Source organism: Poecilia latipinna, unplaced genomic scaffold, assembly GCF_001443285.1.
Source record: "Poecilia latipinna isolate Pla-1442-1.1 unplaced genomic scaffold, P_latipinna-1.0 Scaffold296, whole genome shotgun sequence".
NCBI classification, from domain to species: Eukaryota; Metazoa; Chordata; class Actinopteri; order Cyprinodontiformes; family Poeciliidae; genus Poecilia; species Poecilia latipinna.
In genome coordinates this window covers 80612-105761 of record NW_015112912.1, presented here as the reverse complement: position 1 = coordinate 105761, position 25150 = coordinate 80612, and the positions used below count along the sequence as shown (strand labels likewise).

The 25150-nt window shown below is 36.9% G+C and overlaps 1 protein-coding gene across 2 annotated transcripts in view; it reads right to left on the bottom strand.

Annotated features, from left to right (window-relative positions):
• The window catches only part of gpat2 (glycerol-3-phosphate acyltransferase 2, mitochondrial), a 160639-nt gene that overhangs the window by 124762 nt on the left and 10727 nt on the right, over positions 1-25150 (bottom strand). For both annotated transcript variants that reach the window (XM_015034343.1, XM_015034344.1), the window contains exon 2: positions 23625-23690. The gene's annotated coding sequence lies outside the window, so the exon portion shown is untranslated. The remainder of the gene's footprint in view (positions 1-23624; positions 23691-25150) is intronic.

Here is a 25150-nt window from a genome sequence, read left to right as displayed (position 1 = left end):
AGTCCTAAAATAGGCCATTCAGTGAAGGTGCGCCTTATAATCCGATGCGCCTTATAGTGCGGAAAATACGGTAGTTATTTGCTTCTGTGCTGTATGCATTCTGATTTTTTTTGTTGCATAGATAATCCACAATATCTACAAATTCTATTAAAAACAGCACTTCAAAAAACATTTATACTCTAAAAAGAATATAGCAGCTCAGATTTAACTGTTCTATTAGTTCTAGTATTAATTAATCTTATGCTAAGGTTTTTATAAACTAAGAATGATAAAATATCCAAATTTCTAAAAAGTAAAAGTGTGCTTTCACAAGATTCTACAAGTAAAGTAAAGACAAATCAAAGCCATGTTTGTTCAGGACAGTATTTGGCTTCAGGTCATAAAGTGGCAGCCTGCTGCGCTCACCCTATTTTCCTTCTTACTCCAAGCAGTGCACCAGAGTGGGAGAAATCTGTGGGAGTGACCTTTGACGAAGCAAACCATTTCACTCCCAGTGTGAGTGTTTAAAGGTTTTATGTTAAGGTCAAGTGTACGAGGCTCATAACAGCTGGGCCCCACTGGCACAGGATGGGTAAAATATGTGCAACGCACTGTTGGAGAGAAGGGTCTAATAAGGACTGAACCTCTTTATGTACATCAATGTTTTAATTTATATCAATGTTCTTATAGCCAAAATATAAAATTAGACAATCTGATTCTATGAAGGGCTGCACAATACATCCCGACTAGTGATAGCAATATCAGTGTGTGCAATATTCACATCACCAATAACTGGATTGCAATAATTGTGGGCTAATATATTGAAAAGGTTATGAACTAGCATTCGAAATGCTAATGTAATATTTTTTTTGCGCAAAATTTCCAGATGTAGACAATAACATGTGAGGGGTCCACAGAGTGTGAACGACAAATACGATGCATATGCAATACAACCGCATGAAAACTTAGATTTGAAAGAGGGATTTAGGCACCAACAGTGGTTGTGAGCAGAGAAGAATCCCTGTGAGATGATCAATCCACTGTAAGCACAAATGTGACCCAAGAAGCACCAGTCGTGTTCAAACTCAACTCTCTCAAACTGCACTTGACGGCTTATTCTTTGCTCACTTGATAGGAGGACCTTTGAGATTCTGGAGGCAGGGATTGTAGCTGATGTGTAGCCGTCTGATAGATCAGTTCCTGCTTCCCTTTCTGTCTATTTGGATTTTTTGAAGTTTTCTAATATTTATCGGTCAGTTACATAGAAATCACCCAATGCTGTAAATGTCACTGAGATCAGGTTGCATAAAGTCTATTTTTTTTCCAGGTGCTTTGTGACTAAATAAACAGCAAAGGAATAAACCTGAGAGCTAACTTGAACGCAACTGACTCGCGTTGTGCAGTTCATCAATTTGGACTCCACTACCGGAGCCTGAAAAGAAAAGTAGCAAATAGATTTTCTCTGTCAGATAACATTTGCTTCAATTAGTAATCCCTACGATTCAACACCAAGCATTTTGTAAGGAACATGCTAGACTCAGTAGATTAATTCATCTTTTCACAGTAAATAATTTATCAGTCCAAATGAGCCATTTTAAAATCTACATTAGCACTTTTCAAAATTTTACCCCGTGTTTAGATGCAGAAGGAGCATTTAATAAAGCAAACCCTAAAAACCTCTTTATGCATCTAAAAATGAGGAAACATTTTGAAATATCTAACTGGGTCTAGAGCCACAGTCCTGCATAGTAACTGGAGTTTCTGAGAAAAACTGCAAAATTAACATAATAATTTAAGTCACTTTGCATAATTTTGCTAATTTTTGTCAAACACAGTTGAGACTTAGAAAATACCTGAGCATAATAAAGACCAAAAGTACGCTGCAGGGTTTCCCCCCATATATTATAAGCCTGGCGGGCCACCAGGCTTTACTTGTGCCCCACCAGGCTAAGCATTGTTTATCTATTTCAGTTTTTTTAATGATTGCTTTTTTTTAAGGCTTTATAGTTGGTGTTTCCAGTCTTCCAGTAACACTTAATTATCAAGTGATATTTTCAAATTTCCTGTCAACTTTTTTTTTAAAAAAAGGAAAAATTTAACCCAAAAACACAGCAGACCACTGGATGAATGACTGGCCTAGGGCTCCAAGCCCCCGGCTTAGTAAGTTTTCTGAGGGAGACCCTGCACTGTCAAACTAATTTACCTATCCAAATTAATTATTAAAATTAAATTCTAATGCCACTCAGCCAGATCAGTATTGACGTTTTATAATATGATTACAGTAAAAAACCCCATTAAGATTAGTCTAATTTCAGCATTACTATTACTACTCAGGATGTAAAACGGCACTACAGACTGGCACAGCTGAGGTTTGATCTCTCTTACCAGTGCCCAAATCAAAAAACACATTGTCCAACTCTCGAAAGCTTTAATGCGGACTTCAAGAGAAGGACAATGAAAAGTAGAGCACAAAAAGAGAGAGAACACGGAATGAAAAATCAAAAAAAGACAAGTCAAAGACGAAAAGCTGAAATCTTTTCTTTTAAAGGAGAGCCCTTTGAAGTGACTGTGACATTTGAAAAGGCCAGACTTCCTGAGAGGCATTGACTCTTCCTCCATTAAAGCAGGCCACTCCATGATTACATATATCAATAACATCCAAACCCAAGCTCTGGGGTTTATAACTTCACTGTATGTACAGTTATTAGACAAGTGTGCATTATGACCTTCTATGCTCATTGCAAACCCCATAAAGTTAAATTGTTATTGGATACCAAACCATATGCATTTATTTAAATATGGAGTCCAGTGGTAGAGAGCGTTTATACTCAAATATTCATAATTATTAACATGCTTCTTTACAAACTGAGCCAAACTAGTTCCTCCTCTCCAGTGGAATCAGCTCCCAATTTCTGTCACAATAAGACGTATAAATCAATTAATCGCATGATAAGTTAAAACAAACTCAAAAATTTCCATTTGCATGATTTGTTGTTTTTTTCCCCTCTCTCCTTCTGCCAAAAACTGGATCATAAAAGTCTTGAATCTGGTCCTTTGGTCTCAACTAGCCTTTCTTTTGAAGGATAATTTTATTTTATTTGGTCTTTCTATTGTTTTGCTTATTTATTATGGATATTTGAAATGTCTTCCAGTTTCAGTGTTAAATGTTGATTAGAATTTAAAGTTTATTGATCTTTGAGAAGGTTTTCATTATATTAAATGGTCCTGAATAACAATATCGTTTATCACAAGAACTTTTGGGATATTCATCCAGAACATTTGGTTTTTGCGGCAGGCCTACAGACACCATATCTTCTTTTAACACTAATCTTAAAATGTTCTTTTTAATAAAGCTTTTAGTTAGATTTAATCATGTTAATCTGAGTAGGCTGCTGGAGAACATAACCACTTTCCTTCACTTTCTTCTACTGCTCTCTAATGCGTTATCTGCAATTATCGCCAACATTGAATTTATATTTGCTTTTGCTCTCCATAGAAGTCACACCAGGCCAAGTATTTCTGTTTGTTTGACCAACCTGGAGGTTGAATCAACTAAACTACTGCTACCAATAACTTTATGTTTTCTGCATGTAGAGGGTAGCCTGGCTCTGTCCTAAACAAAGCAATTAAAAGAGCATTTCCTGTAACTACATGTACTCAGTTTGTCATCCCATGGATTATTAATAAAATAATTTGACTAAATTGTATTATAATTTGGACTGAATTGGATAGCATGCAATTAGATGTGAATCAGACTAGCTGGACTATATAGCAAAAGAAATATATATATATATAAGGATATTCATTTTTCCTGCTTGTTGCTGTCATGATAATAATATTCATAAATATTGTTGTAAATATTTGACATACACTTATTTTCTTCATCTGTCCTAAATGTTATTGCAGTCTATGCAGTGCATTGCAATAAGAACATTGCACACAGATATAATAATTATGATATATTTGGGATATACTGTGCAGCCTCACTTGACATGTGATGTTTTGTGAATGTAGACCTATATAAACATTGCGAACCTTGTGGTATTGTGCACTAGCTTTAGGTAACTGTAGAACAATATAAAATCTGATTATTTATGCGAGACAGTGAAAGATGTCAGAATTCCTTGCTAACTGTTTGACAAGGTCGTATCTTCTTAATATGCAACTGGAGAAGTTTATTCATCTACAACAACCAGGGAAGAGGAGACCACATTTTATGCACATGCTGTAAAATTACTTTATGGTACTGCACAAAGAACCTGTTAAAATATTTAAAAAGACTGACTACTTTTGCTAAGATTTGGACATAAGACATGAGTTGTGGCAGATGTTCTTTTAAATTCAATCTTTTTCATCTGCATGCTTGATTGTGTCAGCAGGAGTTTGCAAAATTAAGAATCTATTTGCATGAAAATATTAAACGAGACAGAAGAAGTGATCTGTCTTAAAGACTTCATCTGTGCAGCTAGGTAAGAAAGACTCTGAATTTTATGATTATAATAAGATATACTATCTCTGGAGAAACCAAACTAATTTCAATATTTAAAAATCGTCATGTGAGCTACTTCTTTAACCAAAACAATCATAAAACAATTTCCATGCAGCTGTGTCTTGCCATTGAGTAAACAGTGAATCTTTCTAAGTGCAGCCGAAAATCAAAGGATGTAGGAGTTCTTCCTCCAGCATCTCTCCCCAAAGGACAGGTTGGTCAATTGGTGTAACCAGATTAAACACAGCAAACAGGATGTGTCTTCACAGGCATCAGGCGCTTCTAGGAAATTAAGCGAATCACAAACAATTGGACTGTTGTGAATTTGATTTTTGGGTGCTTCTTACTGAAGCTCAAACAAACAAAAAAATAAAAACAAAATCAACTTGATGTGAAGGGAAAACTGAATTATATTAAATGTTTTTCAAGCTGATTTTCAAATATAAGCTTTTCTTCAAACTGCTGCTGGCAACTTGTTTTCATTAGTGGTGATTGTTTTGCATTTTAGATTAAACTAATTCTTATCTGTCCAAATTAAAAAATAAAAGTAAACTGATCATCCAAACCTATTTTAAAACAATTTCAACCTGTAGTCGATATTGAAAGACTAATTAATTAATCATAATTAGTATCAAGCAATACATTGTTGTTTTATTTATTGTTTGACAATCTTGAGTTAGTGAGCCGTTTTCATTCTTATCTTCATTACAATGCATGAATAAGAGAATAATAAATTCAACTTATTGTTCAGAGTTCACATAAAATATGCTTAATGTTTTTGACTGATAATTTGAATATTATTCTATATGTACAGTTTTCCTGGAAACTGAATGACTGACCTTGAATTCTGTTTAAATGTTTTATGTAGTCAGTATTTTGGAACGGCAAAATTAATGATTCAAATTATTGTGTTTATAAATTTATATTCATAAAAAATACCTGAATACAAGAGTTTATACAACTGCATTATTTCAGTAGTTCAGTGCAACTATTACAGCAGTTAACATAGTAAATGTTTTGAGTTGTAAAGAAAAAAGCAGACATTTACACACACTGTGGGTATAGTTTCCACAGCAACACTTCATACACTCCTAATGAATTGCTGCGCTTCAGCACAAATCAGATTCTACTTAGAAAACACAGAAAAACAGCATTAAAAACAAAAAATAATGAGATGGTAGACTGGTACCATCTCACTATAAGGAAACCTATCATCAGGTAGCTAACTCTAATAATCCCTCTCGGTATAGTGGATTGGTGATCCCTCCCCATAGAGCGACTGCTACAGGCAAATCCAAACAGTGACGTAAACAAATTAGCCTAAGCGTTTCTGTTTAACTCTATTAGGGAAAGAGTGCCAGGCTGCCAAGCTTAGTCACATGGCCGGGATACTGGTGGCCTAATGGGAAACATGCTGCTGTCACACAGTCTCTAATTACAGACAAAGTCCTCTGACAGGCCCTTGTGTGACCTGGCAAATTCTCTCCAGCAGGCGCACACATGCATACTGAACGAACACTATACTTGGCTAAAATACTTGACTGACAGACAAAATCAATGTAATTAGCCGACATGATAGAGACTCCGGGAAGACAATCTGTATTAATGATAGAAAAATCTATCAAGCTCTCTTTGTACCTCACAGTCCTCCATCATGTGCTCACTGTCTCCATCCTTTCAAGTCTAATTTATGATTCTAAGAAAGCCATTAACTCAGAGCCACACAGAGGCTGGCACCGTCACAGAGAGTAGAGATGCTAAGCCATGCCTAGCCGCAGGACAGCCGTACTCAGCAGGTGCTGCAGACGACCAGCAGACTTCAACATCACAGCCAAAGCATGCCATCAGATAACTATGCTGTAAAGTCAGGTTATTAACTACACATTACCTTCTCAACATTTTATAACACAATTGACTTTTCACAGCTCCTTTATAGGAGAATATTTTAAACTTTTAAACATTTTACTAACCAAAACACACCCTGGAAATAAATAGTTCACTTAAGACTAAATCAGTTTTCTTTAACTTAAATAATTTTATCTTCAAACTCATTAGCTTCCAGGCAAACACTTCCAATACTTGCAAAATATGGATTATGTAACATAATGTAGAAGCTAACCAAAACTCTGCAGCATGACTGCAGTTCTGGGGATTAGAAGAAAATAAACAATGAAACTCACTCAGAGATTTAGATAGTATTAATTAAATACTTTAAATGAAATGTGTCTTGGGTCAAACCAAAGAGAAGCCTGCTGATATCACTGAAGAGCTGAAATGGGTCAAATGTTAATTTTTTTCCTTATCATTTAAGTACTTGGTGAAATCAAACTGTTCTGAATTTTCTTGCTCTTTTGACCCCTTTTGCTGAATTACTGTATTTTTAACAAGCTTGCATTTCTTTTAATATTTTAATTTGAGAACTGGTCTTTTTTTTTGGGAAGTGCCGTCAAGTTCAGAGCCGGCATTAATATCCATCCTGACTGATTCTGTCACAAGTGGACAGCTTTAGGTAGGAGTAACACCTGCCACAGAAAAAAACATTGTAAATGATAAGATCTCAGTTACAAACACTGCAAGTAAAATCATTTGAAGCCACACCACACAGCATGTGATCAACAAAGAAACAGAGAACATCAGCAGATGGACAAAACAGTAAATTCACTGGCCTGAATGATCATTATTCAGATAGACTTAGTAACTTGTTTTTATGCTAACCTTTTTATTGCTGGTATATGGTTATTTTTTCCTCATCTCAGTTTTGAGGACATCTTGACTCTGAGGATGGTAAATTCTTTAATGAATTGCTCATTATGAAGCATCTGCAGAACTTGATGACATGCTGAGGAGGTAATTAGGCCATTTGATTCAGGTGTGTTAGGGCAGGGACAAATCCAAAACACAACACCAGCCTTTGAAGAACAGAGATGAGTTCCCCTCCATTCATTTAAAATAAATAATGAGAGAAAGGAAAGGCTCAGTCATTCCCTGTTCCACAAAATAATAACGTTTTTGTTAATCTGACAACAGTGGGGTCCAGTTGACCTGATCCAAGAAGTTATTCCAATCCAGAGAACTAATCAATCATCATTTTATATATGTGCAAACATTATTATTTAGAGACTGCAGGACTGTGAGACAGTAATAAGTGCCACCTGTGTGTGGGCTGAGAAGCAGAGCTCCTGTTTTTAAAACAATGCTGATGTGGGGGCCGATGATCACACCAAAGAAATTGCAGCAGCACAGCTGTCTGTTTGCGACTCGGTGTTTGGAAGGTGTTTACTGTACCCAAGTGAAGGTGAGTGGACACACGATATTTATAAGGAGTGTCGTAAACTGGCTGTGAGGAGGGGAAAGATGGGCAGCGGCCGCTTCCATGGGTTTCATTTGCTATTGTCATTCGTCTAAGATGTAAGTCAACTGTCACCAAATGAACAATGAATGTTTCAAGCAGTGCAGGGAGCAAGATTATCCATTTTCAGCATATTAAATTGGAAAGGGGATTGTTGTTCTTAAGTTTGAACACAAGTTTCTCCAGACAGCTTGTCCTCTAAGTGCAATTTTCACCTGAAAATCCTACTTTTGAGTAATTTTTTTTTTTACATCATCTTGGAAGTCTTAACTGGTTGTAGCATCTTAATGCTTCTCCAAAATGTCAAGATAACAGTTTGAACATAATGTTTATCATTCAGCATTTTGGTGCACAGTGTGGCATCTCCTTCAAATGTAACAAACATTGTTCAATCAACCATCTACAACACAATACTAACATTTTTTTTGCTGATGTTTTTTAATCTCTTGTAACAGTCCATCTTTACAAACTATAATTTTAAAGATCTGACAAAGTGCTGAGGGTTTTAGGACAAAAAAGTCCAATTGTATATCCAAAACATGAGATCAGCTGGGCTCTTTGTGAAGACACAGTTAGATTCTTAACCCCAGTTCAGGTTCTTGATGATGTGAACTGCAGCCCCCAAAAGAGGGGATTCTCTGAGGCCCCAAACTCCTTTGGACTTTGTAAATGAGCATCAGGAATCAGATACTGACAGGTGGAACAAAGTTTTATTTTCTGACAAAAATACATTTATTCTGCACAGTCATAGTGGTTTCAAACATTAGTGACATGACAAGGCAATCTCACATTAGACATTTTCTACGAGAGTTCATCAAGATATAGGGCCTTCACTAGAGCAGTACAGGTCGTGAGGAGCATCAAACTGCAGCTGGCTATGTGGAGATGATGAAGTGGCCTTGACTGATGCTGATAACTTTTTCAGGATAAAGATGCAGCGGGTCAATGGCTGTCCAAAATAAAAAATAAAAAGGCACCAGCTTTCAGACTTTTCTAAATCTTCACCTGGTTGAATCGTTAATAAAATTGTGATTTCCAGAATGTGAATGCCGAGCGTGAAGTCACCTTCCCAGCTGTCAACTGGAAAGAGTTTCTGCATTAATTTCTAAAGTAATCAACAGTAAAGGTACTCGGTTCTGAGTCTTTATTTTATCCTTTGAGTTCTCTTTTGTGTTTTTTGGGAACTGGTCCTAAACTAATGATCTGCTGACAAGCAGCCTGTTTGAGTTTAAATGTTGTCTCCCCCAGAATTGTCCACTTTATTACTTTTGTATCTTGGTCCAGATTCTTCTTTTTGCATTTTAAATTAAGCAAATTACATACAGAGAGCATGAAAACAATGTAATCAGAATTTTAGAGGCAACAGAAATTGCAAAATGATTTGTAGATACTTCTGTTCAGAGAAAAGATGCACCAAACATGATTTTAGTTTTTTTTTAAAGTCTGATTTGGCAGTTATCACCCTAATTTTTCCTCGGAGGGCAATAACATAAAATCAAAAAATAATTATTGAATAATGTAATAAATGTGAATCAAAATGAAAATAAATGAAGGATTGCATCAAAAAAAGTTCTCATTTTATTTTTGTTTTTTTTACAGTATTTTCACCTGCCAATCAAGATTAGAGCCAATCACAGGTAAAATAGCAGTTTCTCATCTCTGGCTGATTGATTGGTGCCCCTTGAGTCAGGATGATTTGTTGGTTTTAATGTTCACCCAATTATTCTTTGAAACCTGTAGAGTAAAAATATGGCAAGTCAGTTTAATTATTGCCATTTAAGAAAAAGTTTCATGACTGATCCTCTAAGTAGTATAAACATAAAAACAACCTGATCTTTTAAGAGCCAGTTAAATCTTTGTACTGGTAAAATCTGGCCCTTAGTCATGATCATCCAGTTGTTAAATTGTTGTCAGCAGGTCAAAAAAGATTAAATCTTTACCACAGTTGATGAGGAAAGCACATTGTTCCAAGCCAAATTACAGGAAACGCGTTGAAAAGGCTTGTAACTTTTCTTGTGCTTTGTGCAAGATGAATTTAAATGAGGCAGGGGTGAACTCATTTCCCACCTCTCATATCAGCAAAATAAGGGGAACACCTGTTTCATTAGAAAACTCACAAAAGGGAAAAACCTTTGGGATTTTCAGAAATATTTCAGGACTTTGTCCTTCCTTCCAGCTACTCTCTCTCACTTCAACCATTTGTCTCCTGAATCTGTATAAAATGCGGTTGTCAAAAAGCACATTAAGTATGACACAGGAATTCTGCAGAGGAAGGATAAGACTTCATCTCTACTAATACGTGGCTTAAAAGTCACTGGAGCAGATCCAGTAAGCCGCACTGCTTGCTTCCGTTCTTTTTCCTCTGTCTTTTTTTGTGTTCACATGTCTACACTGGATTAAAGACACCCAGATGAAAACATGCCCATCAAGATGGGAGACACTTCCACCTATTGTTGCATCAGCTCACAGTTGACGAAGTCACAAAACAAAACCTCCAACAACTGTAAGAGCAACATCTCAAAGTTATCAAGATGGAATCATGGCAGGGATGATGCTTTTAAATTAATAAGTGATGGGATTTTTTTCTGCAGAAATGCAATAAAAGAATGGACTTCCATTGATTTTCTAGCAACCAGTATAGTTAGGCCTGGGTGAAATTTGGAGGTGTGTGGCTTTCTGTCCACCTCTCCAACTTGAATCCTGTTATTTGTTGGTTGAAGCCAGAATAATCTCATCTTGAATAATCTTTTCTATCCTGTTCAAGGACTATGACAAGCCTCAGCAGAACCAGAGGACAACATGTGGATTGTTTGTCCATTTGGCTTTGGAGCTGATGAAGTAGCAGTAAATACTGAACATCATCTCTACTCAAAGCAGGGACTTGAAGCCCCTGAATGATTTCCAAGTATACATTATTACTACTATTAAAGGTTCTCATCTATTTTGCAATCCATTTCATGAGTATCCATTGCTATGGCTGTGGAGATGAGCTAGACCTGGTGAAGATGTATGGCCAGCGTTTAGCATCCTTCAGTTTTCACCAAGTCCTATCTGAGCTCATGAATGAAGAATTTACTTAATATATTTCAGAACTTCCTGCAGCATTTTGTCAGGTTCAGCATGAATGGAGGTTCTCTGCTCACAGTACAGCAGAACTGTACTCACAGTGTGTACACGACAGAAGATTTGATTTGAATCAGCAAGATGGCTGTGGTTTTCCCACAGCATTAGTCAGCAGGCATGCTGGTGGTGTAACCCACACATCTAATACACACACATTTCTCTCCAATATGAAAATGATAAACATTATGCATAGAAATGGAGTATGAAGCACAAACTAAATGCAAACATTACCCCACACGTACTCACACACAGATGCACTAATAACATTTTTCTGCATCTGCATTTTTCCTTTAGTGATTGAAAATATTTCTTGCTGATATAATTATTGAGTGGGCATTGTTTGGAATAATGTAATTTGTCAATGTTTAAATCACCATCTGCCTATTGAAGGCTGTAACTGACATGTTATTCTTGAGCTGCAACTTTTCAGTCTCTGCTAAGAAACAATGAGCCTCTGTTTTATTTCTGTAACTGGATTTATTCTAAATTATCAAGGCATCACAAACATTTTTACTAGAGTCCCATGCAGACAAACTTTCTCATGAGCAAATAAACATAAAGCAATGTGGTTAAGGAAATACTGAGGCACTGAAATACAATAACCCACATTTTTTTTCAATGTGCAATGTGACTATAATATACACATTTTTACCAACAGGGGCGCCTGCAGGATTTTATCGGAGGGCAAGCACAAAGAGCGTCACCACATGTGACCCACATGAACACAACCACAGCCCCAACACACATCATACGTGGGGCGCACAAAACCAGCACAATTCACCTGACCCGACCAAATAAAGGCCACATGACGCATCGGGCACCTGAAGGTCAGTTCCTGACCCACAGATAGGTCAAGAACATGCGCATGGCATGCAAAACCCACACAAGTTCACCACACAAAATGCAACACACACACACACACACACATGCATATAGAATCAAAAAGGAAAACTAAGCCTACCTATCTCAAGAGAACTCTCCAGTCCTGTGTTTGTCACATGCACAGGAGGTGAAGTGACATTTGCTTCATTTCTATTCTTTTTGGAAAACATTTTAAAAAGATCTAAGCGTTTAAAAGTCCTTTTACTGTGGCGCAGGAGTAAAACGTGTGACCGGAACCTCAGTCCCCGACGCGGCCGTCACGAGTTCGAGTCCCGGCCTGTTGACCTTTGCCGCATGTCTTCCTCCTCTCTCACAATTTGTTTTCCTGTCACTTCACTCCCAAATAAAGGCCACGAAACATCCTTAAAAGTTTTTAGTTAGCTTCCAAATGCTCTGCACATTTACTTATAGGAAAAGTACCAGCCTGCAAATAAACAAGTCAACTAACCAATTCAATTGTATTTTAGGATGTACATGCTTACTGTGACACAAAAGACCATTTTAAATTTTCCCTTCAACAATTTTGTGGGGGAAAAATAAAATGTCAAAACATTTTTTAATAAAAACTCAAAGGAAATCCTCAAGGAACCATGACACCTGCAGCTTATTTTATTCCTTTCAAAGTTAGTTTCTGCTGCTTGTATTTAGAAACCAGAATAAACATAGAAATAGTTGCTGAAATGCAATATTATTCGGAGATTTAGGGAACCATGAACATGTAAGGTGTCATCCTCCACCTCGTTATGGATAATTATATTTTCTCAAATGTCCCATTTCCACCTCTCCTCTGCCCATCTTGAGCTTCTCGCTTACAAAAGCATAAGGCTACTTAACAACATCTTAACCTCAGCCATAAAACAGCAGACTAGTCCTTCTCCTATCCATCACATCCTTCGTCTCAGCTCTGAGTCACAGAGGCTTTGCAGTCCTTCCCAGGTCTGATTTACGCCCCTTCCTCACTGTCTGTGCTGGCTTATTCTCTCATAGCTTTTTCTCTCCTCTAAATCTGTGCGGTGTCAGCTTTTCTCCCCCCTTAATCTGAGATACACTTCTTTTTCACTTCTCCAGCAACAAAAAGAGAAACATTATGCATTACTTCCTTCCTAAGTCACAAGAGATTCTCTCATGAAGGTAGTTTTATTAAACTCCTGGTACTAACAATTGCCTATGAATATTTTATGGTACATTTAATCGTCCAATAGACTGTTTGAGCAGGACCAAAATTGCTACATCTGTTACATTTTCAACTGGTGCGGTTCGCTTTCACGCTGCACTGTGTCAAACGAACCAAACCCTTTGAAAAACCTGTTCCCCACCTCGCCTGTGGTGGCGCTGCACCAAGAATCACTGAAGTAAACACCACCAAAACATCTGAAGAAGACACTAAACAACTTTCTTCTTCACATGTAAACAAAATTGAGTAAACAAAATGGAGTGGCGTCAGATTTTAGTGATTGTAGGATTTCTCTTTTTGAGCCATTTCTCCCACTAGCGCTAGACTCGCATGCGTGTTTTGGATGCATTTACCCAGAATGCCTGGCACTTTAGTCCACTTTGTGTTTTTATAGCAGCCTCTGATTCGCTTGGCATTCATATGTGCACCAAAACGCACCAGAGTTCATGTCAACTGAAGGGAGACGAAGGTTTTTAAGTGGACCAGAGTTTGCTTTTTTGGTCCGCATCAAAGTTTGATTCCGCATCCACACTAACCCAAACAAATCGGACTTTCTAGACAAACAAACCAGAGTCCGACGGACAAAACTGGGAGGGTGTGAATGCACCCTAACTGTCTATCTGTTGAAGACCTATGGAAACGGTGAGGGTATCCTGTGTGAATTTTAGGAACGAGTTTCTAATGCAACACTTCATGGTAGCTGATAAAGGGACTTAACCACTTGCAAAATGTAATAATGGAAACAATAGCATTAGATGCACTAAAAATGCTACCTCAGGCTTCCCATACTGCACCATACTTCCTCCATTAAACGTCTAAAAAAAATCACTAGGATGAAAAACGCCAAAAGCAATCATCAATTTCTGATTTGAAAGAAAGTGGTTTTAGCCTACAGCCCCTGTCTCAGAAGAATCAAATTAACTAAAACATCTGATATTACATTTCTGAGCCAATTTAATCTGCACAGTACAAGTGGAAAAAGAGAGGAAACGGAAAGACAACAGGAAATAATTGAAAAACATTTTTAAAGTCAATGCAGGTTTTCTGCCTCTTCAGCAGTGTGCATGAGGGACTGCTCCATAATCGCGTTTACAGCACTGCTCTTTAAAACATCCAGTTTTGTTCTTGTTCATTTTATTTCCGTATTTATTTATTTTACAGGAAAGTTAACAAAACCAGTTTCTGTTCTAAGTGCGGAACAATTTCACAAACAGACCTGTGTACATAACTATATGTACAAACCAAAGTCAGATTAAGATAAACACATTAAAAATATATTTTGTTTCCCTCTCCAGGGAATAGAAAATCCACATTACCATTTGATTAAGATAAAAAAATTCCCAACCCACAAAAGACATAAAATATCTAGTATATTGACAAAGATTCATCTCTGTACCTCCTGTTTGAAAACTGCCAATTATCCAAATCCAACAGTAAAATGTTACTAAATTTCACAGACTCATTTTTTGGGAAGTAATATTTCTGAAGCATTTTGTGCTCAAGACACCAGTTTAAAAGTGACTTGCGTCAATTCAGTGATAACAGGCTTTACAGCAGTGACAGTGCTGCCACTTATGAAACTGAGAAGACAATTAAATCGGTTATGAACACTGGCTATTAGGGAAGTCATGGCAATTTCATTAATTTAATTAGACACTCATTTGTTCTATGATTAGGAGCGGTGTCATTTAAATTTTTTAAATTATTTTAGTGCCTTTTGAAACAACATGATCTCAAGTCAGCAATAAAAGAAATATTGGACCAAAATATGAATATGAGTTCAGGGAGTCATTTTGTGACTGATTCCTAAAACAAAATTCAACTATAAGAGCTAATATTTGAAGACTACTCTGCATGATGGGTAAGTAGAACAACTTCTAGTATACACTTCAAACAGGAAATTGAAAATAAATATTTATAGGTAGCTCCTAGTTTTATTGTCATCCATAATTGTTTCTTAAACATGTCTTTCTCTTCAGACCTACTATTAACATCCATCCTGTCTGGTCAGGATGTACTGAAAGAAGATGAACCCAACAACGGCAGTAACACTTTGCATTAAGATGTCTCCTGGGCTCTCTGTGATGTGGCTGGATTTTATTTGCTTGCAGCAGAGTGGGTCGTCAGCTGAGGAACATTAACAGGAGTTTCCGTCACAAGACAGATTAAATTAGTGGAACTACATTATTCTACAGACAACATCTCTGACTTTAATTTGAGTCACACCCTTGTGAAGTTAAGTCAGCTGTAAACGCTTTATAAGATTACCAGTGAAGTTTAAGAGAGATATAGGAGGGGAAATGGAGAACAAAAGCCTAATGTGGGGATTTTCAAAGGCAGCAGTAAAACCAGCTGCTCACTTCCACAACTTTAGTCCAGTCCTTGAGATCTGCTATCCTGCATCTTTGGATGCGTCGTTTCTGTAACCCACCTGAATCCAGTGGGAGGATATTGTTTCATCCAAATAGGGTTCAAGCTTACTGTGAAAACATCAAACATCACGCATGTTTTAAGGAGGCGGTATTATGCAATTTCCAGGCACACAGTGCCAATTTATAGCACAATCAAGTAACTATTACCTTCAGTTGTTATGAGTATTCTGTATACATTAAACATGACTAAAAAGAAATTGACGCCTTGAAATTGGAATGCTACCTCTTTAAGAAGCTCCTGCTCTTTCCAACATGCCACCTACTTCTTCATTGGTCTGAGAAGTAGTTTGTAAGATAAGCTTAGCAGATTGGTAGTTTCACCAGGTGTTTGCTAATTGCTGCTGCCGCTAGTCTGAAGGAGGGAGTTGAGTGGGGTAGTAGTGTACGAAAGATGATCTGTATCAGACATATAGTTGATCAGAAATGTTGATAATTTTCATGAAAATAAGAACAAAACATTTCTTAAGCCTCTTGAAAAGAAAAATATCATATTGAGGATTTCATTCAAACCTTTTCTGTAAGAAAAAATTAGGTGTCAACTATCATGTAACCCACACTGAGTTTTTAGGCTTGTTTTAAAATAGTTTTATTAAGTTTGCTTCAATTAGACACATAACCAGAAGTGATCAAATAAAACTCAGTGTAGGATAAAGTGAAGGCAAAGCCTAAATGTGTCTACACTGCTGGGAATATGACTTCCTGGATGAACAAACCTCATTTCATATAATTTTCAGTTCAATAAACTCTGACATTGATTTGAAATACAAATACAAAGTTTCCTTTTTGTAATTTAACTCCATGTCTGCAGAGAAAACTAGAAGAAGAAAAAAACCTTTCCCTATAATAAAATGTTCAGTTCTAATGCTTTAGTGATGGAAATTAAACCCTGTTATCCAACAGTACCCTGATTACTCAAAAGCAGAGACGGAGCTGGAGAAAAAAAAAAGCCAAACTGACAGAGATAAAGGGAAAAAATGAAATTGGACATGACACTCAGCTCAATGCCATTAGTGTGAGCAGACGAGTAGCCAGTAATCCATGTGCACAAACTAAAAGTTGAGAGCCCTGTAGAGCATCTGATTAATGTCATGGGAATATAGCAAAAACATCCACCAAATGATAACATGTCAGTCTGAGGGGCAGCAAGCAATGCTTTGGTGGATGACTGTTTGTTAAAGAATCCAAACAAAAGTGAAACTGGGTCATGGAAAGCAAAACTGATTAACAATGTTCTTAAAATAATCTACCATTAGGCAAATCAACAAATGGCTAAAATACCAAGTCGCAAAAGAGGGAACACAAAAGGGTTGGGATGTTTGTTCATTATGTGCCTAATATTTGAAATCCACTCTTGTTTTGAGTCCAAGTTTAACATTTATTACTGACCTCAGAGTAAGCTACATAAAATAAGTGATAACATAAAGAATAACTAAGAATACTCTGCAACTATACACCTATTGAAATTAGGGGTGTACCACTGTTTTTCCTTCCCACACAATACCAATATTGCAGCTTTGAGTATTGGACACTACTGATATTGACACAGATACAATAACGGCACAAATCGTGTATACTTTTACTACTTTTTTTGTAGTGTGGCATGTCACAAAAGGCTTGATCAAGAGATATTATCGAAACAGAAAACATGGTCAACAATGGGTATGAAAACAACTGAGCCATTTATTAATAGGTTTGCATGTGGGATGCAAGCTCTGCTGGTGCAGACCAATGTAATCCAATACCTGTTTCTGTTGGTTGATATCAAACCAATTTTCAACATCAAATACAGACACCCCTAATTGGTATTTTAAAATATACCTAATTGCCTTATAATGAAAACTATCAACTTAAGCAATATTAAGAAATAGTAAAGGGATTAACTAGTAAACAAAATTTCTCTTGAAAATACAGCAAAGCTTAAATCCAAAATTGAGTTCTGTTGATTTTAATTACATAAAAACAAATGAAATATTTGCTTCCTGGAACACCATATCAAATAAGCCATACTATTAACAGGCCTGCACTCTCAGATCAAGTCAAACAATTTATTCACATAAAAATCTTTGCAAGCACAGTTCAGATCCAAAGCAAGCAGCACAGTGAAAGACGGGGAGAAACAGACTTTCTATAAAACAGAAAGTCTGTCAAAAGAAAAAGGCGACAAACTGATAAGTGGCTTTAGAGTGGGTTTGCAGAGGGACTATGGAAGTGAAAAGGCAGAAGGATGTGGAAGGAAGGGATAGACTACAAAAACGTCACTAAAGTGTTAATTTTGGTGGTGGTATGAAGCGGCTGATGGACTATTAAAAAAAAAGCAGATTCCTGCAGGGATATTGAAACAAATAAACACTCAACAAGCCTCTTCACATAATGCAGATGAGATGGTGCTGCAGACTCTACAATATGAAGTGGTGACAACAATGCACAAACAAAGCACCACAAAGGACTTTGCTGCACAGAGGCCACCACTGTGGAAATGAATTTACGTCAACGAGCTGCTGACGCACAGCCAATGTTACACCTCTCTAATGCACCGAGACATGACAGTAAAGCACCAGGTACACAAAAAAATCTACTTTCTTATGAAGAGAATGCAACTCTATTTCAAGCAATTATTTAAAAGCTATGAACTCAGTTCCTGTGTGGAGGAATAACAAAGCTTGGTTTCTACTCCAAAGAATATAAAATGTGTTCCTACAGTTCTTTGCAGAGTGAAAAGATTATTAACCCTTATGATTGTAATCTCCTCTTTTTGTTAATCATTTTAGCATGTTTTAAAGGTTTAGTTTGGACATTTCTTTGTCTTCTTCCAGTGGTTTGTGTTTTTTATGATTTAACGGCTGAATTTTAAGCTCAGCATAGGTATAGGTGGATCAATCCGCCCTTTAGAAATGATTCTGGTTTCCATTCATTTATTTTTGCGTCTAACCTGCTGATTTTGACAAGTTCCAATCAGGTATTTAGACTTTAAGACTTGAGAAATATTAACATGTTGGGGTTTTCTTGATAGAGGAAACGGTTAAGTTTTGAGTCCAACAGGAAATTATGTATTTTCATTTGACCAGCAAAGTATTTAGTCGTAACATTTGATTTTACTGAATTGAAACAAGCAGATGCTCTTGGTTTATGCACTTGCAGAGCAAAAATGGAGGATGTTCTTAATTTTTATCCATTTCATGAACACAAAGGGAAAAAAAAAGAAAAATCAGAATCAGTCAATTACAATCTTTGACCAATTGATTGGTGCATTTTTGTACACCATCTACAGTGGGGAAAATAAGTATTTCACACACTAGTTCTTAAGTTTTCCAATTTAGTTGAGGATTCTGTAGTTTTCATTATTAGTAAACCTAAGAGTGTGAGGAGACTGCGGGGTGTCCAATACTTATTTTCCCCGATGTGCATCATCAGGTTCTCCAGAAAAATCAGATTTCCAATTCAAAGTCACAGAAGTGTCACTCAGAGTCTAAGAGGAAATCAGCCACACTGAGATACTCTGCTTACCATAAAGACAAACTTTTTAAGAAGCAGAACAGTTTGTTGGAGCTTCTGATACTCGGTTTAAAAATAAGACTATTAAACCATCTAAACGTTTAATAAAAAAGAAACATTTTAGGCTGTAGGATAAGTGTGAACCAGCCAGCCTCAGCTGGACTCCAACGTCATCTCATGACTAAGCTTGTCAAGTTGCCTGTGGCTAGTTTTAAATTAGAGCTGTCCTTTTTTCTTCCAAGTATAAATATCTCTTAACATGCAGGGAAGCTGTGAACATCAGTAGCTCCTTTGAATTCAGTAAACACAGTAAGTTGTTCTAAAGGATAGGCTATGTAAAATCTATTTAATCATCCATGGAGTATAAACCCCTGGAGGCTCTGGTGATCAGAATGAAACTTATTAGCAACATCATCAGTTTTGTTAAAGTGTTGGACTGTAACTAATAATACCTTTTACCTTGGCTGTGGAAAGCATTTATGCCACCTCACTTTACAACAAACTTTATTGTAGTAATGGAGGAACAACACTAAAGCCAGCACACATCCCAATACCAGAAACAGGCAAAAAATGCACCCCACCAAGATAAAGAGGTTTATCTGTAAACACATGGACTTCCCATATTGTTCCTCAAAAAGTTACGAAAGAGCTTCTAAAACATGGTATTCCTACTCTATAAAGCACAGCTGTGCACAGGAAAATATGATGATGATGTAAATGGATGGGAAATTAGCTGTAACTGTACATGAAACGACGTCGCTGGACACAAATGGTTATGTGAAAGTCACAGCTCAATGAATTTCAGACTAATGGGAACTTGACAGTTACATCCTGTGTGCCCAGGAGCAGAGAGGGGAAAAAAAACACAGCTGTCCATGTCCCATCTCCTATAAAGTGGCTGCAACTGTTGCCATAGACAATATTTGTAATTATGGGAAAGTCCTACACAATGAGTCTTTCGATTTTTCTCTGTTTGGCCCACACAGTAAATCTGAGTGTGCCACAGGAGATTTGCAGGGAAGTCTGTTGATTTTGTTTACAAACTAAAAGAGAATCATAACTAATTTTTGGGTGGTTTCTCTCAGAGCTGGCAAGTAGAGAAAATCAAGAGAATACAAATTTTACAGTAAAAATATACAACAATATATTTACTACTGTATCATGACAGGTTCTAGGATATATGACCAAAGGAAATGGGTGTCATTAGTGCAAAGAAGATGGTCTGATTTTAGCTGGTCTATGATCAGCAAAACAACAAACCTACTAAAAATGACGGGATATGAACTGCAATGTTAAGTGAAAAATACTGTTACGCAACATTTATTTTTATCTTTTCACATAAAGGAATATACTTCCAATAAATAAATGCATCATTAAGAATAATGAAATCATCATAACCAAACTTACTTTCAAATGATGGAAAGAAACATACCGGTATGTCTAAAATGTCGATGTTCTCGTCTCGTGTGCATTTAACGCAGCGGTAATGGCTGCCGTCTGCACTGCTCAGACGATCTGATGAAGCCTCAGATCATCAGTTAAAGTGGAAACATATCTTTTTATTTTTTTTACCCTGAACCAGACCTCATGTATTTGATTCAAAGCATTTTCACCTTTTCCAATGCAGCTCAGGATACACAGCTGAATACAACTTTCATCCAGAGAACTTGGGATGTTTTCTTCACACATCCCATTTCCTTCTGCCAATTTCTTACAAAACAAACAATAGCTCGATGTGCTATACATTTTATTTTTGCAGTACATTTTCAATACTTAAAGCACAACTTATAAATTATGCAAACTTATTATGTTGTGACCTCATGAATCAGAGGCTACATTCACACAGCAGGTCTTGAAGTACAATTATGATTTTTTTTTTGCTGAAATCCAATCTTGTTGCTGATATGCAAATCATGATTTCTTAAAATCTGTACATCTTGAATATTTGTTTAGCAGTACTGCCATAGAAGAAGTTGCATATTAGCACATTGTGGAAGAGGTGGTTTGGGATGCTGAGCTAAAAAGATACTTCTAGATACTTTAGCAGCCACAAGACCATGCATGCCCACCCACTGTCTCCTGGCAAGCAGAAGTGTGATCCGATGAGCAGTTAAGAAAGAGAATGCCAGCTTTGTGTGAAAGCATATGCTGGGGGAGAATAAAAACAAGGATAACAGTGAAGAGGGAGGAATGAAATTCAGACAATCTCCCTAAAGCCTGTTCCTGTGGTTCACCAGTCAGTGGCACCTCAGGAAGAGGAACGGAGGGAGAGGGTGGGGGAAGTGTGTCAGTTGACTGGGGTGGATTAAAAAAAGTACAATCATTTCATTGAGTGAGCAGTGAGCCAGTAGCTCAAAGCTGATCAGTTATTTGGATAGCAGTCAGGGTTTGAGATTTGACATGGGGTCAATTCTGATATTGCAATGAAACCCACCGAAATAAACCATACCGGAATTACACTAAACATCAAAACTGTTTCCACATTAACATCTTTTTTAATGTTTGGATTCACAGGTAATTCACACAAATATTTTAATAGGGTTCATTTGTACATAACACGTAGCGTAATTACTATTTGAGATTTATACCTACTTTCAGCGCTCATCTTTACTATTTTTGAGAAAGCTAAAATATTCAGTAAAAGACTCAACCAAAGTCCTTGGGCATTTGCGCTGAGCCCGACTTCAGTTAAACAGCTCAGAGTTTCTTTGCTATGATGTACTTGTTGCAAATCAACAAGTACATCATTTATTTTTGCTGAACTGGCAACAAGAAAACATTAAAAGTGTATGCAACAAACACCTGTAAATAAGGTTAACCAGGTATTTTTCTCCAGCCAAACTCAGACTCCTCCATTGCTAAATCTGCAGAAATATAGTCATTTCTGCATCAAGCAGACATGTCAGCAACCAGTGAAATACCAGTAAGAGAACTGGTATTTGGAGGAATGCCATCTCGTTAGTCACCCATAAAAGCTGCAGCTTGGAAAATGAGATTATTAGTCCGCCCACCATGTCTGCAGAAAGGGAGAAACAAAGCTGCATGCACATTGACTTGCTGCCACACAAGGGGGCAACTCATAAGCAATACTTCTTTAAAATCACCAACATCCATTCTAAAATGCTGCTACTGGTAAATTAGGCCATAGCTGTGATTTAAATGGTTAGGTATTATTGAAATACCGTTAAGGAATTGGAATACCAAGCACACAACCAAGCTTCATTAAAGATTTATTTAAAATTGATTGATGGTTTGAAATCACATCATTACAGGCTAACTTAACAAATGCAGTTCTCTGAATTTGTGCATGCAGATGAATACAGATGGAATGAAAACTGTTCACATTTGGGTCATCACTTCTTATGACACCTGAGTTCAAATCCCAGCAGCCTGGAGTGCATTGAGTTTGCATGTGTGGGTTCTCTCAGGTTACTCCAGCTTTTCCCACAGACCAAAAACACAACTGATATTAAGGCTGCTGTAAACGTATATTTTAGTAATCTGTGTCCATGCCTCTCACCTAACAAACAGACAATGGATGGATGTTTAAAAATATGATGTCTTATCACTTTGTTAATAACTAACTGCAATAACAATTGTCCAAATACTTCTCAATTGTATTCTGAAAGTACACATCTGGAAGGATGTGTACTTTCAGAAATACATCCTTGATCAAGTGCATCCGTTTAGTTTTTTGCATTTTTTCTGTGCTGGTTTGGGTTTATGTTGTCGGGTACTTTGCAGACACTTTACTGCCACCAAAGACAAAGGTGATAACTATGCAGGAATCCCATGGTTTACCAATTTCCTGGATGAACAGTGGTTCAGCACTTCAGTCTTTGTCTTTTGTTGTAGGAAATGGTTACGTTCACACAAATGATAGTGTATCCGTTAACCCTTAAAAACCACAGGTGAGATCTATATTTTACAAGTCTTGTCACCACCTCAAAGCTACCAACACTTTTCCTGTATTTGCAGCCTCCTACCCTCAAGTACCAAGCAATCACATGACTCTCTGAGCAACCTCTTATGGATACAAATGCAATCACTTTCCATCAAATATCAAACCACTGACACGGCTGCCCCTGATACAACCCGCTCACAAGATGCATTACCTACAAATCAAGGCTGTCCTCCAGCTTGTTAAAAATAAAAGCTGGGTGGGAATTGTATTCTTGGTTCAAGGTTTGTAGCATGGCTGTACTTCAAAGATCAGAGAGTACACTGATGTTAATAGTAAGAAACAGGAAGAGTGTTTTCATTACAGTATTTGTTAGGTTCAGATGAAAGTAATGAACAATTTTCTTCATGGTATTATTGTATAGCAAGACTTTAAAAAGTTATGATTTCAAAACTGTAAAAGTTTTTTCAAGTTTCTATCCAGGCAGTACTCATCATTTAGAGGATTGTTTGTTTTCACCATTTACTGTGACAGTGATGAAAATGCACAGTTGCTACTGCCCCTTAAAAAGTAGCAGCTTAGTGACTTCTTCAATAGTAGTTAAAAGATAAATAAATAAATAAATAAAAACGACTGAGGAATTGAGAGAAAAAAAATCAATACTGGCAAGAATAAAACAATGTTACAACACACAACAATTGCAAATTGTAAATGCTACAGACAATAGACTGAGCAAGGACAAAGCTGACTTTTCATATTTTGCTGTGCATTGTTGGCAAGAGGATGACCATTGTTTGTCCTACCTTATTCTATAGCAGCAAAGAAGTTTATGCTTTGAAGACCACTGGCAGCTAGATGCTCTGGGTAGCCTTGGAAAAGAAAGAAAACTTGTTAGAAAAAAGTACTTTAGCACTAATAATATCTTGAAGGACACATTCATGACAACAAGATGGAGATCCACGTGTGACAAACAAAAACTACAATTACAATTCTTTCATTTCTAAGAACATTTATCTGTGCCGAGCTAGAGGAACAAAGATCATCCCAAACAGGGTTTGTAAAAAAATTTATCCGACATGTTCCCCTTCCAGTGATAAATAATTGTCACCCCACTATGAAAGGAGGCAAAAGAAGAAAAGGAATAAACCTTTCAAGGAATGAAAGTGCGGCATCTTCAGAGTGATTAGGTATTCACAAGCAGACAAGTCAAATCAGCAGTAATAGAGAAGACATCAATGCAGCGAGCAAAGACAAATGAGAGATGAGAGCCAAGAGATCTGAAGGGAGGAGAAAACCTCTGACTCAGAGCTCATCTGACTGCAGAGAACAAATCCATCCTATATATCATGATGTATTCCTGCACTATTCACAGCCATTCATTCACTGGGATAAGACAACCGGTAGAGATGGACATCGCAGCTTCTGTTAATAAACTCGATCCATTTTAGGCCTGCTATCGCTACACGGCTGTACGCTCTTGCAGCCAGAAGAAATGGAGATTAGCTCATGTACTAACATGACACAAACGCAGGCTTCCCTCCTCTCCTCTTCTCTCCTCTCCATCAGAGGGTGAAATGACATGATACCTCTGATCCTGTCAGAGCCTAAAAATACACAGTATAATAGGACTTTCAGTGGGGCTTTCAGTTCCTCTCATTTTTCACCAGTTGCTCCTTTTTTGCCTGAGTATTACGCACACTTCGGCAAGCCTTTCAGATGGAATTTTGTGGAAATAACAATTATAATTGGAAAACAGCCTAATGATAAACAGTTTTAACAAAGAAAACATTGCAACTTCTGACATTTATGCAGAGAAAACGAACTTGTATACCAATCCTAATCAGTTTGTGGTTATAATCCATGTCATTTAAATGTGTGTTTGGTTGTTTTCTTTGGAATAATACCAACGTTTATAAGCATTGGTTCTTTTCATTATCCCACCAACTTGTTTTCTGCAAAAGCAATTCTTACCAACTTAACTCCTATTGGGGGGAAAAAAAAGGTACAGACATTGTATTCAAACTATATTTCATTCTGCCGTCAATAAAGGGGAGACAGTAATAATCTGGTTTTAAAAAGCTTATTACATAAAAGTGAACAAATGGTGATCATAAAATGCTACACTGGGACAGACCTTTAGTGCTCTTAATGTGCTCATTTTTTTCAACTGACAAAATAATCTTAAGATTGTATTTTAAAAATTACAGAAGGTTTGTTGTGACAAGGAGAAAATTAGATGAATCAATAATTGAAGTAACTGTCAACTAATTTAGTAATCAATCATTAACTGGATTATACTCAACAGTAAAAACAGTCCTATATATATATA